Here is a 12969-nt window from a genome sequence, read left to right as displayed (position 1 = left end):
GGGAGGATGCTAATGACCCAGGGAGTAGAGAAGCATGCAAGAGCTAGGTGGGAATAAAACATAGAGACAGGCAGGGCACACACACACACAATAAAGCAGCATATCCTAACTCAGGGCAAAGTTGTAGGGTTTGGATCATTCATTTAACCCATTCATCCATTCATGTATTCATCAATTTATCTACCTTTTCAACCATTTGTTCATCCAGCCAACAACCTCTTTTCAAAGATTTAACCTTATCTATCCATATTTAAAATATCCCATTCACCAACCTATCTACACAGGCATCATGTATCTACCCATCTATCTATTTATTAGTCCATCCATCCATCCATCCATTCTTCATATTTACATATTGAACACCAATCCATGTCACTCATACCAATTCACTTTCCAGTCATCCATCTGTTACCAGCTATGTTGGACCTTGGTTCTTGAGTTTGGCAAAGAAAGAATTCAGAAACAGGAACTCTAGCACAGGAGGAGATTTATTTAGCGAGCAAGAAGGAGTGTAGTGGGTTGCTCAGAGATCTGCCTTGGCCTTTTAGAAAGAAAGTCACAGAGGCAAAAGAAGTGAGGCAGCTGGGCTGAGTAGACTCGGGAAACAAGTTACAGAGGTAAAGGAAGGGCCCTTGGAGACAGGTTCAGGGGGTCAGCCTGGGACAAGCTGCCCACTGCTTCCCTGGTTGCAAGTCCCGTGGGGACCCTTAGAGCTCAGGAGAAAGAAAGCAAAGACATATGCCTGAATAAAGAAGGCTCATATGAGAGAGAGAGAGAGAGAGAGAGAGAGAGAGAGAGAGAGAGAGAGAGTCAGGGTCATGGTCTCTACTGATTGGTCAGCTCTAGGGTAGGGCGTAGTTGGTTCAGTGCATCTGGTCCTGATGTCAGCCATGGCTCACTTCATCTGGTTTTGCAGTTTTTCTAGGCCTTGAGCTGAAACACAACTGAGGCCTAGATGTTATCTCTAGTTTGACCAAAACTCTGGCTCTGTGGTCAACAGACCCAAGGCTTTGTTCCTAAGGTCAACAGACCGGAGGCTTTGTTCCTAAAATTATTTGATGCTGATAAGAACCTCGTTGTCCTGAGGGCTTAATACTTAAGGGAGGGTTGTGCAATGAAGGAGGCAGGCGAGTGAAGGTACTGAGTGAGGCCAGTTTGAAACAGCTATCTGTCTCAGTTTCCCCATCCCACTTGCCAAAGAATTTTCCTAGCTTCTTACTATCCTGTCTCACATCTATCCATCCATTTTCCAAATATTTAATTTTCTACTATCCTTCAGTTCATCCATTGACTTACCCATCTATTCACTCATACTTTCTCTATGCCAGCCCTAAGTCAACCTATGCAGTTAAGGGCATGAGGCCTGTCACTATGATTAATCCTAAAATGGGTTCTTCTTCTAAGGAGAAGAGTGACATAGGAGTCTGGAGATGGGGTGACCATTGAGGACAGGAATTACTGTAGAAGGTTGCCTGGAGGAAGACAGATGAATCCAAGACAGGTATGACATGTATGGGCAAAGGAGGCATGACTGGAGCTGTGCATTTCTGATAAGAAAAAATGCATGTGGAGAAAGAAGGTCTTGAACTGTTGACCTGAAAAGTTTGGACAAGATGCTTTTTGCTAGCATATTATACAGCATTACAGAAGACTGGGCAGAGCCAGGGACACAGGCTCCACCACCCTCAGTGCCTGGGGAGCCCTTCATGATCCCAGGCCTCTCGTTCCTTGCTGGAAGGAATGCCTGCAATTCCCTGGGTGTGTCTGCCTAAGGTTTGAGTCCTTCATACCTTCCACAATCAAGAGTATGTTCGTTGACTTTCTTTTGGGTTGCAAGGGATCTAAATCCAATTTAGTCCTAGAACATCCAACCCAAGGGAAGGGCAGGAATAGAGCTGAGCTTCGGGGAAAAAATAGAAGTAGGAAACAGAACACTATGGGGCTGTGCCTGTCACTTGTCTCTGCTTGTCCCTTCATGTTGGTTTAGTCTTTGTCTCTCCACAGAGTAGCTTCATCTATGTGGCAGCGAAGATGGGTCTTGGCTTTCACATCATAAAGTTTCAGCAACCAGAGAGCGTCTAACTCAGCTCTCTTGTCCTAAGCCCAGAACTCCCAGAGGAAAGACCCATCAGCCTAGCTCGGATGAGGTGCCCACGCCAGGGCCCATGTGGCCATTGGGGGTGGGATTGTATAAGAAATAGGTATCTTTCACAGGAGACGTGAATAACATGGTGAATGGAGGAACGTATTTTGGGTGGAGGCATGCTAAACAGATATCCCATAGTTGTCTACTGCAGTGAACATGAACCCTGGTGCCCAGCATGAGACCTGACCATAGGAGGCACAAGACACTCTTGGCTGTAGACAAGGAGAACCTGAGGGAGGAGATGAGGCTCAGTCCAGACTTAACAGGCAGAAGTCTGAGCCCCACTTCCACTCCTTGGCATGGTTCTTAGGAGGTCTGGGCTTATCCTGGGCCATTTGGTTCTAGGTCAGTAGCTTCCAGATCCTGGGCTTCTGTTAGATCACCCTTGGGAAAATTCTTAAGGTCAGCTTGGGCTAGACTAAACTAGGGGCTGCCCACCAGGGCACAGGTTTGTGTGTTATCACATCATTGTAATAGCTGCTAAACCAACTTGTAGGGCGCCCCCAGGCAAGGCATGAAGTAGGTAGTTGCCACCTTAGCCAGGGACTCATCAGAGGTCCTATGGAGTAGACTTTGAGGAAAGCAGTCCTGTGGCCTTTTTGTGTCCACAGGTCTGGACCACATCTTCACGTTCAGAGTCTGGCCTAAAACTAGAAGAATGGATGAGTGAGGGGTGGGCCCTGCAAGAGGCCTAACATTGGAGCAGTTGGGCTAAAATGGCCACGGATAGGATAATGATTAATACCTTACTAGGTTCATGTCAGGGAGGTCCTGAAACATTAGGCAGCCTTAGACAGAGGCAGCAGCAGACCCTAATCCTCCTTCCCTTAGATCCTGTTCCAACTGTGACCTTAGCTTAAAAAAGGGGTGGTGGCGGGGGGGCTTGGATGCTTTTACGTATGCTTTCCCCCATCTCTCCCAGGGCCAGACCCTTATGTAAGCATCAGGGAACTTCTGGAAATAAAGAGGGAGCAGGGAGTATAGTGAGGCTCATCTTAGGTTAAGGCATGATGGTTCCCATCCTGGGCAGCTTCTCAGAAGCAAGGGGCCTGGCAAAGCACAGCCTAGAGTGAGAAATTTGGAACTTGCAGAAACCATAGGGACTATTGTTATTGATGGAGAATCAGGTTCAGCATATTTGTTAGGGAAAAGGCTAAGCTGTTGTAACAACGAGACCCAAAACTACAATGGCTTGAATGAGATGGAACATTACTTCTCTCTCACACAAAGGCGATGAAAAGCCCAAGTTGGCAGGGCTACTCCACAAGTCACTCAGGGATCCAACTTCTTTCCATCTTTTTCTCTGCATCTCTTTGTTCTTATCTGCATAGTCAAATCTGGGTGCTAGAATGTCCATAGTCTAGCTTGTGGGAAGTGGGGAAGACAGGAAACCCTGGATAAGCAACTTTCTTGGAATTAAGAGAGGCAGAAGTAGCTTTTATCTCTCCTGCCTACAGATGGAAATAGTAACTTGTCTAAAGCTATTTGCAAGGGAAGCTGGGAAAGAGAGTTTCCAGTTGGGCAGCTGTGTGTTCTGAAGAGAGGGGAGAACAGAGACTGGCAACACCACCAGCCGTCTGCCACCCTCAGGAAGGGGGAGTTGCTTGAGATCTGTAAGAAGTGGAGTTAGAGCCCGAGCCAGGATCCAGGCCGGAGCAGTCACCACCAAGTCTGAGAGGCCCCAGGGCAGCGCTGCAGGCGCTGAGGGTTTGAATTAGCAGCCTACCCCCAGGCTGTGGTCCCCCAAGCTGTGGGTGGCTTAATCTGTCAGGTTTAGGCACACCTAGAGCAGGCTCTAGGTGACGGTGACCTTGAGCCCTGACGGGTCTCAAATATTTCTATGACTCACCACAAGGGGTGGCCGGGGGCTCAGCACCTGGCTTGGAGAAGCCCAGGCAGGCTCTGGGAGCAGCAGCCATGGAGGACTGTGAGCTTCCAGGGGGAGAGGCTTTTTTCTCCAAACTTGTATTATGTTGGAGTTGGTGAGGCCTCTCAGACAGGTTGGGCACAGAGCGAGGAGGCACCCCTTTGGTCTCTACGATCTTGCGGGGAAGGGGCAGGACAGGAAGACCTACTAGAGACTAGAAAGAAGCAGAGTAGGAGTGCTCCCCCACCAGTGCCACAGACCGGGCCCCTGCCTGCAGCATCCAGGACTGCTTCTGAGATGCCTGTGCTGTTGGGACATGCGGTCGGTCGTAGCTGCAAGGGGACCACCTGCATGTGGGTGTGTTCATTCTGAGGAGCTTGTCGGGAAAGTCTGTTCTCTGGGAGTGAGTCACAGCGCTCAGCCCCACAGGCCAGTCGGTTGGAATCAACGAAGCTTTTGAACCAGCACCCGCCTCAGAAGCACTTGGGAACAGACCCAGCCCAGGATCGGCCCAGGTCTCCAGTCCTCGGTGGACAGGTGACTAGGAGGGTGGGAGAGGGAACAGATGACCCTGATCATGCCGAGTGGGCGTTCAGATTGAGATTCTGAAGCAGCAGGTCAGGCTGGGGTTTGTTGCTGGGGTGTTTGTAGCCTCCGGGAGCCCACGTGGAGAGCGTCTCTGGAGGTTGGGAGGTGCAGAAGAAAGCCCTTTGGGAGAGTCCCATCCTCCAGTTGTAGCGCATTCTAACTGTCTGAAGAAGCCTGCAAGCTCACCAGCTCTTCAGAGGGCTCTGTCCTAACCAAAGCTCAAAACAGGCTGGTTGGCTAGATCAGTAAGAGAGAGGTGGGAAATATTCAGGAAATTCTCCTAACTGGGTAGTGGGCATGAGGGGGACAAGGGCAAGTTCAGAATCTCAGAGTTGGGTTAGATGCCTGTCTGACCCATTTCTCTCCCAAAGCAGGGAGCTGGAAGAGAAGATGCAAACCCTTACAGGTTAATAGTTTTTCTTTTATCCCTGTCACACAAATAATTATACAAATAACTATGTAAGTAACTAGATTGCTGTGATAAGCATTATGGAGGAAAAGCAAAAGGGGCTGTGCTGGACTCTAACAGGGAGGTCTAACCTAGTCTTGAGAGGAGAGGCCACCCTGACAAAGGAAGTGACATTAAATCCCAGGCCCACAGGGTGAGCGAGAGGTAGTCCAAATGAAGAGGAGGAAGGACATTCCATGCAGAAGAAACATCACATCTGCAGGCCCTGAGGCAGTCAGTGGTTCAGACAATGGCAAGGGTAACGCACTGCAGGATGGGAGCAAGCGGTGGGTGTAATGATGGGAGATGCTTCAGGGAAGCCCATGTGCAGAGCCAGGGGCCGGGCAGTGGGTGGGGGGCTTTCTGAGAGCAAAGGGAAGCCATTTCAGGCTTGAGAGCTGGTTGACAAAATTTGATTTGCATTTTAAAAGTATCTTCTGGCTGCATATGGAGGCTGGCTTAGTGGGGCTAAGGTGGATGCAGGGAGGCCAGTAGGAAGCTCTTGCAAAAGATAATGGTCATTCGTACTAGTGACATTGAGTCACAGTGAGTATGTAATTACAGGGAATATAAAAAATGACTCTAATTTATTTCTAAAATTTTTAAACGACAAATTACGTATTCATTATAAGTAATGAAAAGATTCTAAAAGTGTCTAATGAAGAAAGGTAATATTTTCCCCGTAACCGCCACCTTCCATTCTCACCTACAACGTCTCACCAGGCTGACAAACAGGGGTAGCCTTGCACATCTTTCATGTGCATCTAAACAGAGAGAGGTTGTCTTTTAAATTACTTGCTACTCTGCAACCTACTTTTCTCACTTGACAGTACATCACAGACATCCTTTACAAGTCAGTAGCTGAAGCTCTAACTCATGTTTTAACCACTACATGATAGTCCACAGCTTGGTCATGTGACGATTTATTTGATCATTGAGTGGCATTGATATTCAAATAGTCCAGTTTTCTGCCACCATAAATGATGCTGAAATTATAGTGTTCCACTTCTATAAAGGTGACTTCCCTCCGTAGAACACATTCTCAGAAGGAGGATTTCCTGGTCAAAGGCATGTGTATTTTTAATTTTAATAGATAGTGCCAGATAACTTGCTCATCAACAAACAAAGATACCCATTTTCTCCAATTTCACTAAAAATTTTCTGCCAATCTGATGAATTAAAGTAATGAAAACTTATTTTACTTTAATTTGCATTTGAGGGTAAGCATTTTATTAGCCATTTAGATTTCCTCAATTTGGAATGGTCTGTTCATACCTCTTTTCCATTTTTCTCCTGGGCATTTTTTTGTTACAATTTATAGAAATTCTTTGCATGTACAACATAGTTTCCCTTTTTTGTTGTATATTTTGCTTTTTTTTTTCTGATAAGTTGTCTTTTTTCTTTGTCTTTGATAGCTTTTACCATTGAAACTTTAAAAATTGAACCTAGTATATCTAGCTTTTCCTTTGTTACCTTACAGGTATCTCCCACCAAATTTATTCATGTTATTATCCAAATCTATTCCATTTTTCTTTTTAAATTTCTTCTAACATTTTCATTTTTATATGAAAATCTCTAGCCCATTTGGAACATAATCTTTATACTTAAGGGGGTAGGGATCCAATTTGTTTCTTCCAGATGGATGACCATTTATGATGGCACCATTTTTAAAACAACTTTATGGAGATATAATCCATGTACCATACAATTCACCCATTTAGTATATTCACAGATAGGTGAATCCCCACAGTCAATTTTAGAACATTTTCATCACCTCGAAAAGAAGCCCCATACACTTCAGCTGTCATTCCCCTATGACCTCTAGCCCCTGGCAGCCACTCATCTGCTTTCTGTCTCTACAGACTTACCTATTGACATTTCATACAAATGGAATCACATGACGTGGGCTTTTGTGACTGCCTTCTTTCACTTAGCATGGTGCTTTCAAGGCTCATCTATTTTGTGGCAGTATAAGTACTTCATTCCTTTTTATGGGCAAATAATATCCATTCGTCAGTTGACGGACATTTGGTTTCCCCCCACCTTTTGGCTATTATGAACAATGGTGCTATAAACATTAATGTGGAAGTTTTTGTGTGGACATGTTTTAATTTCTCTGGGCTATATACCCGGTAATAGAATTGATGGGTCATATGGTGATTCTCTGTTTAACTTCTGAGGAACTGCCAGACTGTTTTCCAAAGTGGCTGCACCATTTTACAATCCCACAGACAGTGTCTGAGTTCTGACTTCTTCACATCTTCACCAACATTTGTTATTATCTGACTTTTTTATTCTACCTTCCTAGTGGTTGTGAAGTGACATATTATTGTGGTGCATTTCCAATGATGTAGAGCATATTTTCATATATATTCCTTAGATAAATCTATTCAGATGGTAGTACCAGTTATCAATCTTTTTCTCTGAAGAATTGAAATGCAAGTTTTATTATACTAGTATATTAGATTTCTTTCTATATTTGGATTTGTTTATTGGCTCTTGGTCCTCTAATCCCCATACTGTTCAGATGATGGTGGCTTTGTAGCATGTTTTATTATCTAACTAGAGGCCTGATGCACGAAATTTGTGCAAGGGGCTCGGCCCTCGCAGTCCCAGATGCCCCGGCTTCGTCTGGAAGGTCATCCTGATGGTCGTTCTGCTGTTTGGTCTAATTAGTATATTAGCTCTTTATTATATAAGATAATGCAAGTTCTCTTCAACTAGTCTTTTTTTCATGTTTTCTTATCTCAGTACAGATATTTATTTTTCAAATGTACTTCAAACTAAATATTTTTACAGTTTTAACATTTTTATTTGAGATTCTAATAGAAATTGCATTAAATCCCTACATTAATTTTGAAAGGATTTACTTTTTATGAGAATAAGTCTTTTCTTTGAAACATGGCTATCTTTCCATATGTTCAAATCTTGTTTTATGTCCTTCAATATGATTTCATAACTTTCTTCAAAGAAGACCTTTACCTTTGTGATAGTTGTTATTTTAAAATTATTCCTGAGTATTTTATTGTTTTGTCACCATTGTAAGTGATCTGATTCATTTCCATTTCTAATATATCATGTTATTTAGAAAAGACTATAGATTTCTGTCTACTTACCTTGTATTTAGCTCCCTTCCCAATTATCTGATTTATTCTAATAGCTTTTAAACTAAATTTTATTGAATTTTCTTGATATATAATCATATCATTTGTAAACAAACACATTTTTGTCCTTTTTAAAAGCTAGCTATTTGTTCTGATTATTTTCTCATCTTATTGAATTAGTTGAAATCTCCCAAAAATGTTGAGTAATAGTGATGATAATGAGCATCCTATCTTGTTCTCAGTTGCTAGAAATAGCTTTTGATGGCATTATATATTTGCTATTGGATTTTTGTAAATAGTCATTATCAACTTGAAGTAGATTTCTTCTATTTCTGTTTTGTTTAATATTTATTAGCAATACTTGCTGAATTTTATCAAATGATTTTTGGCATATATTACTATAATCATATTTTGTTCCCTTTATTTGTTATTTATAGTGATAAATTTCATGATTAGGAATTATGTTTGTGGTGTTAAAATAAACCCTGTATGGTGTATTCTTTTGGTACTTTTCCCATACCCAGTTGCACTCGTTCAAACTGGTCTTTGACTTTGTTTTTCTTTTTTAATTCAGTCTTCATAAGGTTTGGGAATTAAGAAAATGCTTGCTCATAAAACTAACCAGAAACTTTAAACTTTTTTCTTGTCTGGAATAATTTAAATAACATTAAAATTCATCTCTTTTAAAAGTTATATAAAACTTATTTTAATGTAATCTGTGGCTTATGATATTTTAATTTTATTCTTAATTATGGTAAAATACACATAACAAAATTTACCATCTTAACTATTTTTAAAGACACAATTCAGTAGTGTTAGGTACATTCACATTGTTTTGTACAATCGATTTCCAGAACTCTTTTCATCTTGTAAAATAGAAGCTCTATACAGAAACAGAAACTCCCATTTCTCTCTCCCCTAGCCCCTGGAAAGCACCAGTATACTTTCTGTCTCTATAAATTTGGCTATTCTAGGTACCTCACATAAGTGAAGTCATACTGTATTTGTCTTTTTGTGACTGGCTTATTTCACTTAGCATAATGTCCTTAAGGTTCATCTATGTTGTAGCATGTGTCAGAATTTCATTCCTTTTTAAGGCTAAAAAATATCCATTGTATGTACTAGTATATACCACATTTTGTTTATCCTCTCATTCACTGATGGACATGAGTTGCTTCCACCTTTGGCTGTTGTGAATGATGATACTATTAACAGGGATATGTAAATATCTCTTCAAGACCCTGCTTTCAGCTCCTTTGGGTATATGCCCAGAAATGGAATTGCTATATCATATGATATCTTGTAATGTTTTAATGGCAAATTTTTCATTTATTTTAAAATCTCCTTTGTTTATTGGCCTACTCAGGATTTCAACTTCTATTATACTCAGTTTTTTGTCATTTTCCACTTTGCTTGGAACTCATCCATTTCCTCTAGGTTTTCACATTTTATTTTCATAGGCTTACACACATAATTGTTATGTCTTTAACCTTTTCTGTACCTGTGATATATCTCTTTTCTTAAACCCAATATTGTATTTTTTGCTTTTTTTTTTTCTTATCCAGGTTTATGGAAGGGTTTATCTATTCTTTTGGTTGTTTTGTTTTATTTTGTTTTGTTTCAAAGAACCAGGTTTAGGTTTTAACTTTTTAAAAATTATTTTCTCTATTATATTTTTATTTTCTATTTAATTAATTTCTGATTTTAGCTTTATTCATTTTCTCCTACTTTCTTTGGGCTTAGTTTGTTCTCTTTCTAGTTTCTTAGATCAAATACCTAGTTAATTTGTTTTTTTAAATATTAAAAGTATTTAAGATGCAACTATTTATGAAGACCTCTGTTATACCTATAATAAATATATAGAAAAAGAAAAAAAGCATTTAAGGCTATATTTTTTCCTCTGAGTACAGCCATGTTCCATAAGTTATGTACAGTATGCTATATTCTCTTTTTCTTTACTAGTTGATTTACAATTCCAGTTTTGATCTGATTTTTGATCCAGTAGTAATTTAAGAAAATGTTTCTTAATTTCCAAGCAGTTTATGCTTGAATTTTGCTTTCTTTTTTCTTTTTTTTTTTTTTTTTTGGACATCAATATTGCTCTTCCTACTCCCTCTGAGCTTGCATTTGCTTGGTATCCCATTGCCCATTGTTTTATTTTTAGTTTTTGTCACCTTGTTTTAGGAGTATTTCTTGTAAACAGCATTTGGCTGTACTTTGTTTTTTTACTTACTCAGACAATCTGTTTTTTGATAGGGAAATTCAGTCTCTTCACGTTTAGTGTAATATACGGATATACTTAGCTTTGCTTATTCTATCTTATTTTATATATTTTGGGCTCTGCCCCCACCTCCTTTTTTTTTTTTTTTTTTTTTACTTTTGCTGGCTTGGTTGAAATTCTGCTTTACATCCAGATTTCTGGTGACTGTTTTACTGAAACAAGACAAAGAAAGATTTGGGAAGAAAATCAAGGACTCCATTTGGATTTTATAATGTGAGATGTCAGGTGGGCATACTTGAGTAGAACTCAAAGGAGTGATCCTGAGTGAAGGTCACACACACTGACAGCTGTGGATGGCACCAGGGGGAAGGGGTTCCAGGTTGGCCGAGGACCCAGGCTGGGGAATGCCAACAGCTGAAGGTTGGATGATAGAGGAGAAGCTGGCAATAAACAGACTGAAAGGAACGCCCCTGAGGTTAAGAGGAAAACCCAGAGAATGTGTAGACTAGGGAAGATACATGTTTAAGATGGAAGGCATTAAATGTATTAAAAGCTGAGTGGTCAAATGAGGTGAGACCCCAAACTAGTCCTGTAGTGATAGAAAAGTCACTGGTGACCTTGGCAAGCTTGGAGTCTGAAGCCAGTTAGGAGCAGGTGAGGAGAGGAGACAGGGGGAGGTGAGAAAGCATGACAACAAAGGGGAATAGGTAGCAAATTATCTCAAGATGTGCAGTCCAGGGAATTCCTTCTCTTGCTTGTTTTGGGTGAGACACCAGAGTTTGTTTGCTGCTGTGGTGACAGGCCCAGCAGAATGAGGAGACTGAGGGGAAGGAAGAGCCAATGGAACACCTTGCAGGTGGTAGCAGGTGGGCCAGAGCACATGCTGAAAGATAGGGCCCGGGTAAGAGGAAGGCCACATTCTCTAATGCTTCAGGAGGGAAGGTGCGTGTGACCAGGTGCCTGTTACAGAAGCTGAAGATGAAGATAGGAGGCTGGAGGAGGGCTTTCCTGTCTGATGGATTCTCTCATCTCAGTAAGGTAGGAAGTGATGGCATCTGCTGAGACTGGAGTGGTACAGCGGGACCAGATGATTGGGGAGAAGAGAAGACAAATGAGATGGAAATTCATAGGAGAGCAAGCATGGCTTCAAGAGGCCCTCCTGGAGGGGAGGGCCAGTGAGAGCAAAGCCTTTGGTCTTCCTGGCATTGAGGTAGAGCTGCCCTTTGAGTCTCCTGTGGAGCTCCGCTGCCACCATGCAAAGCTGGTGGGGGGGCGGCTCCCCTTTTGCCCTGTTCTGGCCCATTCTTGCTCACACAGCCTTTCCCTGCATGGCTGTCATCTAGCTAAGACAGGTTGGAACTTAAAGACCATACATGCCGAGCACCGAAGCTCACACATTTACAATAATTAGCCCCAAATTCTGATGCTCTGATTCTCCTCTTCAGGATCCCCCTCTCAAAAAAGTTGTGGGATCCTCTAGGCATGCTTACACATGTAACCCAAGTCCCCTCTGGACACCTACTAGATTCTGAATTCTGGATAAAGTCATTTTCTCTCTAACAACCCCAGGGTTGGGAGGTGGGGTTGATAGGCTAGAACCGTGGTCGGCAAACTGCGGCTCGCGAGCCACATGTGGCTCTTTGGCCCCTTGAGTGTGGCTTTTCCACAAAATACCATGGCCTAGGCGAGTCTATTTTGAAGAAGTGGTGTTAGAAGAAGTTTAAGTTTAAAAAATTTGGCTCTCAAAAGAAATTTCAATCGTTGTACTGTTGATATTTGGCTTGTTGACTAATGAGTTTGCCGACCACTGGGCTAGAAGATAGGTGCCTCCCATATAATCAGAGCTGCTGCCCAGTGCTCTTGCCATTTTGTTGTATATTCCATTCATGCACTACTGCCAATGCCACAAAACTGTTGACCCTGGCTGCTTTTGCCCTTCACAGCCCAACAGGGAGATAACTTTTGCTCTAGTGATCACCTCTTTCAGATGCGGATCCCATAGCAAAGCGGTAGGGCCTTGAGTGACCCAGCTTCTCATTTGCACCACTGCCCTCTTCTTCCCAAAGTGCTGATCGGGAGTAGGTCAGGCCCAGCTTTGCCTTTCCAAGGCTGATGGCTCAAGTCTAGTTCCCCCAGGAGGATCTCCTCTCAGGAACCTCACTGTCTCTCCTCCAGCCTGGCCCCCGTGGGAGCCTCAGTCCTTGTAGGAGGTCTGTCCCTCTCTGAATCTCAGCTGTGGATGGAGTTCAGTGTCTTTCACCAGGGCTGTGGGCCCCATAGAAATTCAGAGATGGAGCTGGGCATCTGTTTCAGTACGCCGACCACTCCATAATGGCCAAGCTCTCTGGATTTTCTCTTTCTCTATGAAAACCAGGAGGCTGGTCTTCTAAGAGTTCACACAGGCCCTTGGTGCAAGTGAGGGTGCGGGGAGGGGAGGCTGGACGCTCACCCCTCAGGCTGGCTTCTCTAAGAGAACTCTGGCTCAGCACAGGTACCCAATGGCAGGGCCATACTAGTCCATGTGGTGCCTTTGTGCCCTCTCGGGTGGATGCAGTCCATGCCAAGCATATGGCTTGGAGAGCAAAGAGAGGGCAG

The sequence above is a fragment of the Eptesicus fuscus genome, chromosome 13 (genome assembly GCF_027574615.1).
Source record: "Eptesicus fuscus isolate TK198812 chromosome 13, DD_ASM_mEF_20220401, whole genome shotgun sequence".
Classification (NCBI taxonomy): domain Eukaryota; kingdom Metazoa; phylum Chordata; class Mammalia; order Chiroptera; family Vespertilionidae; genus Eptesicus; species Eptesicus fuscus.
Note: the sequence above shows the minus strand (reverse complement) of the source record.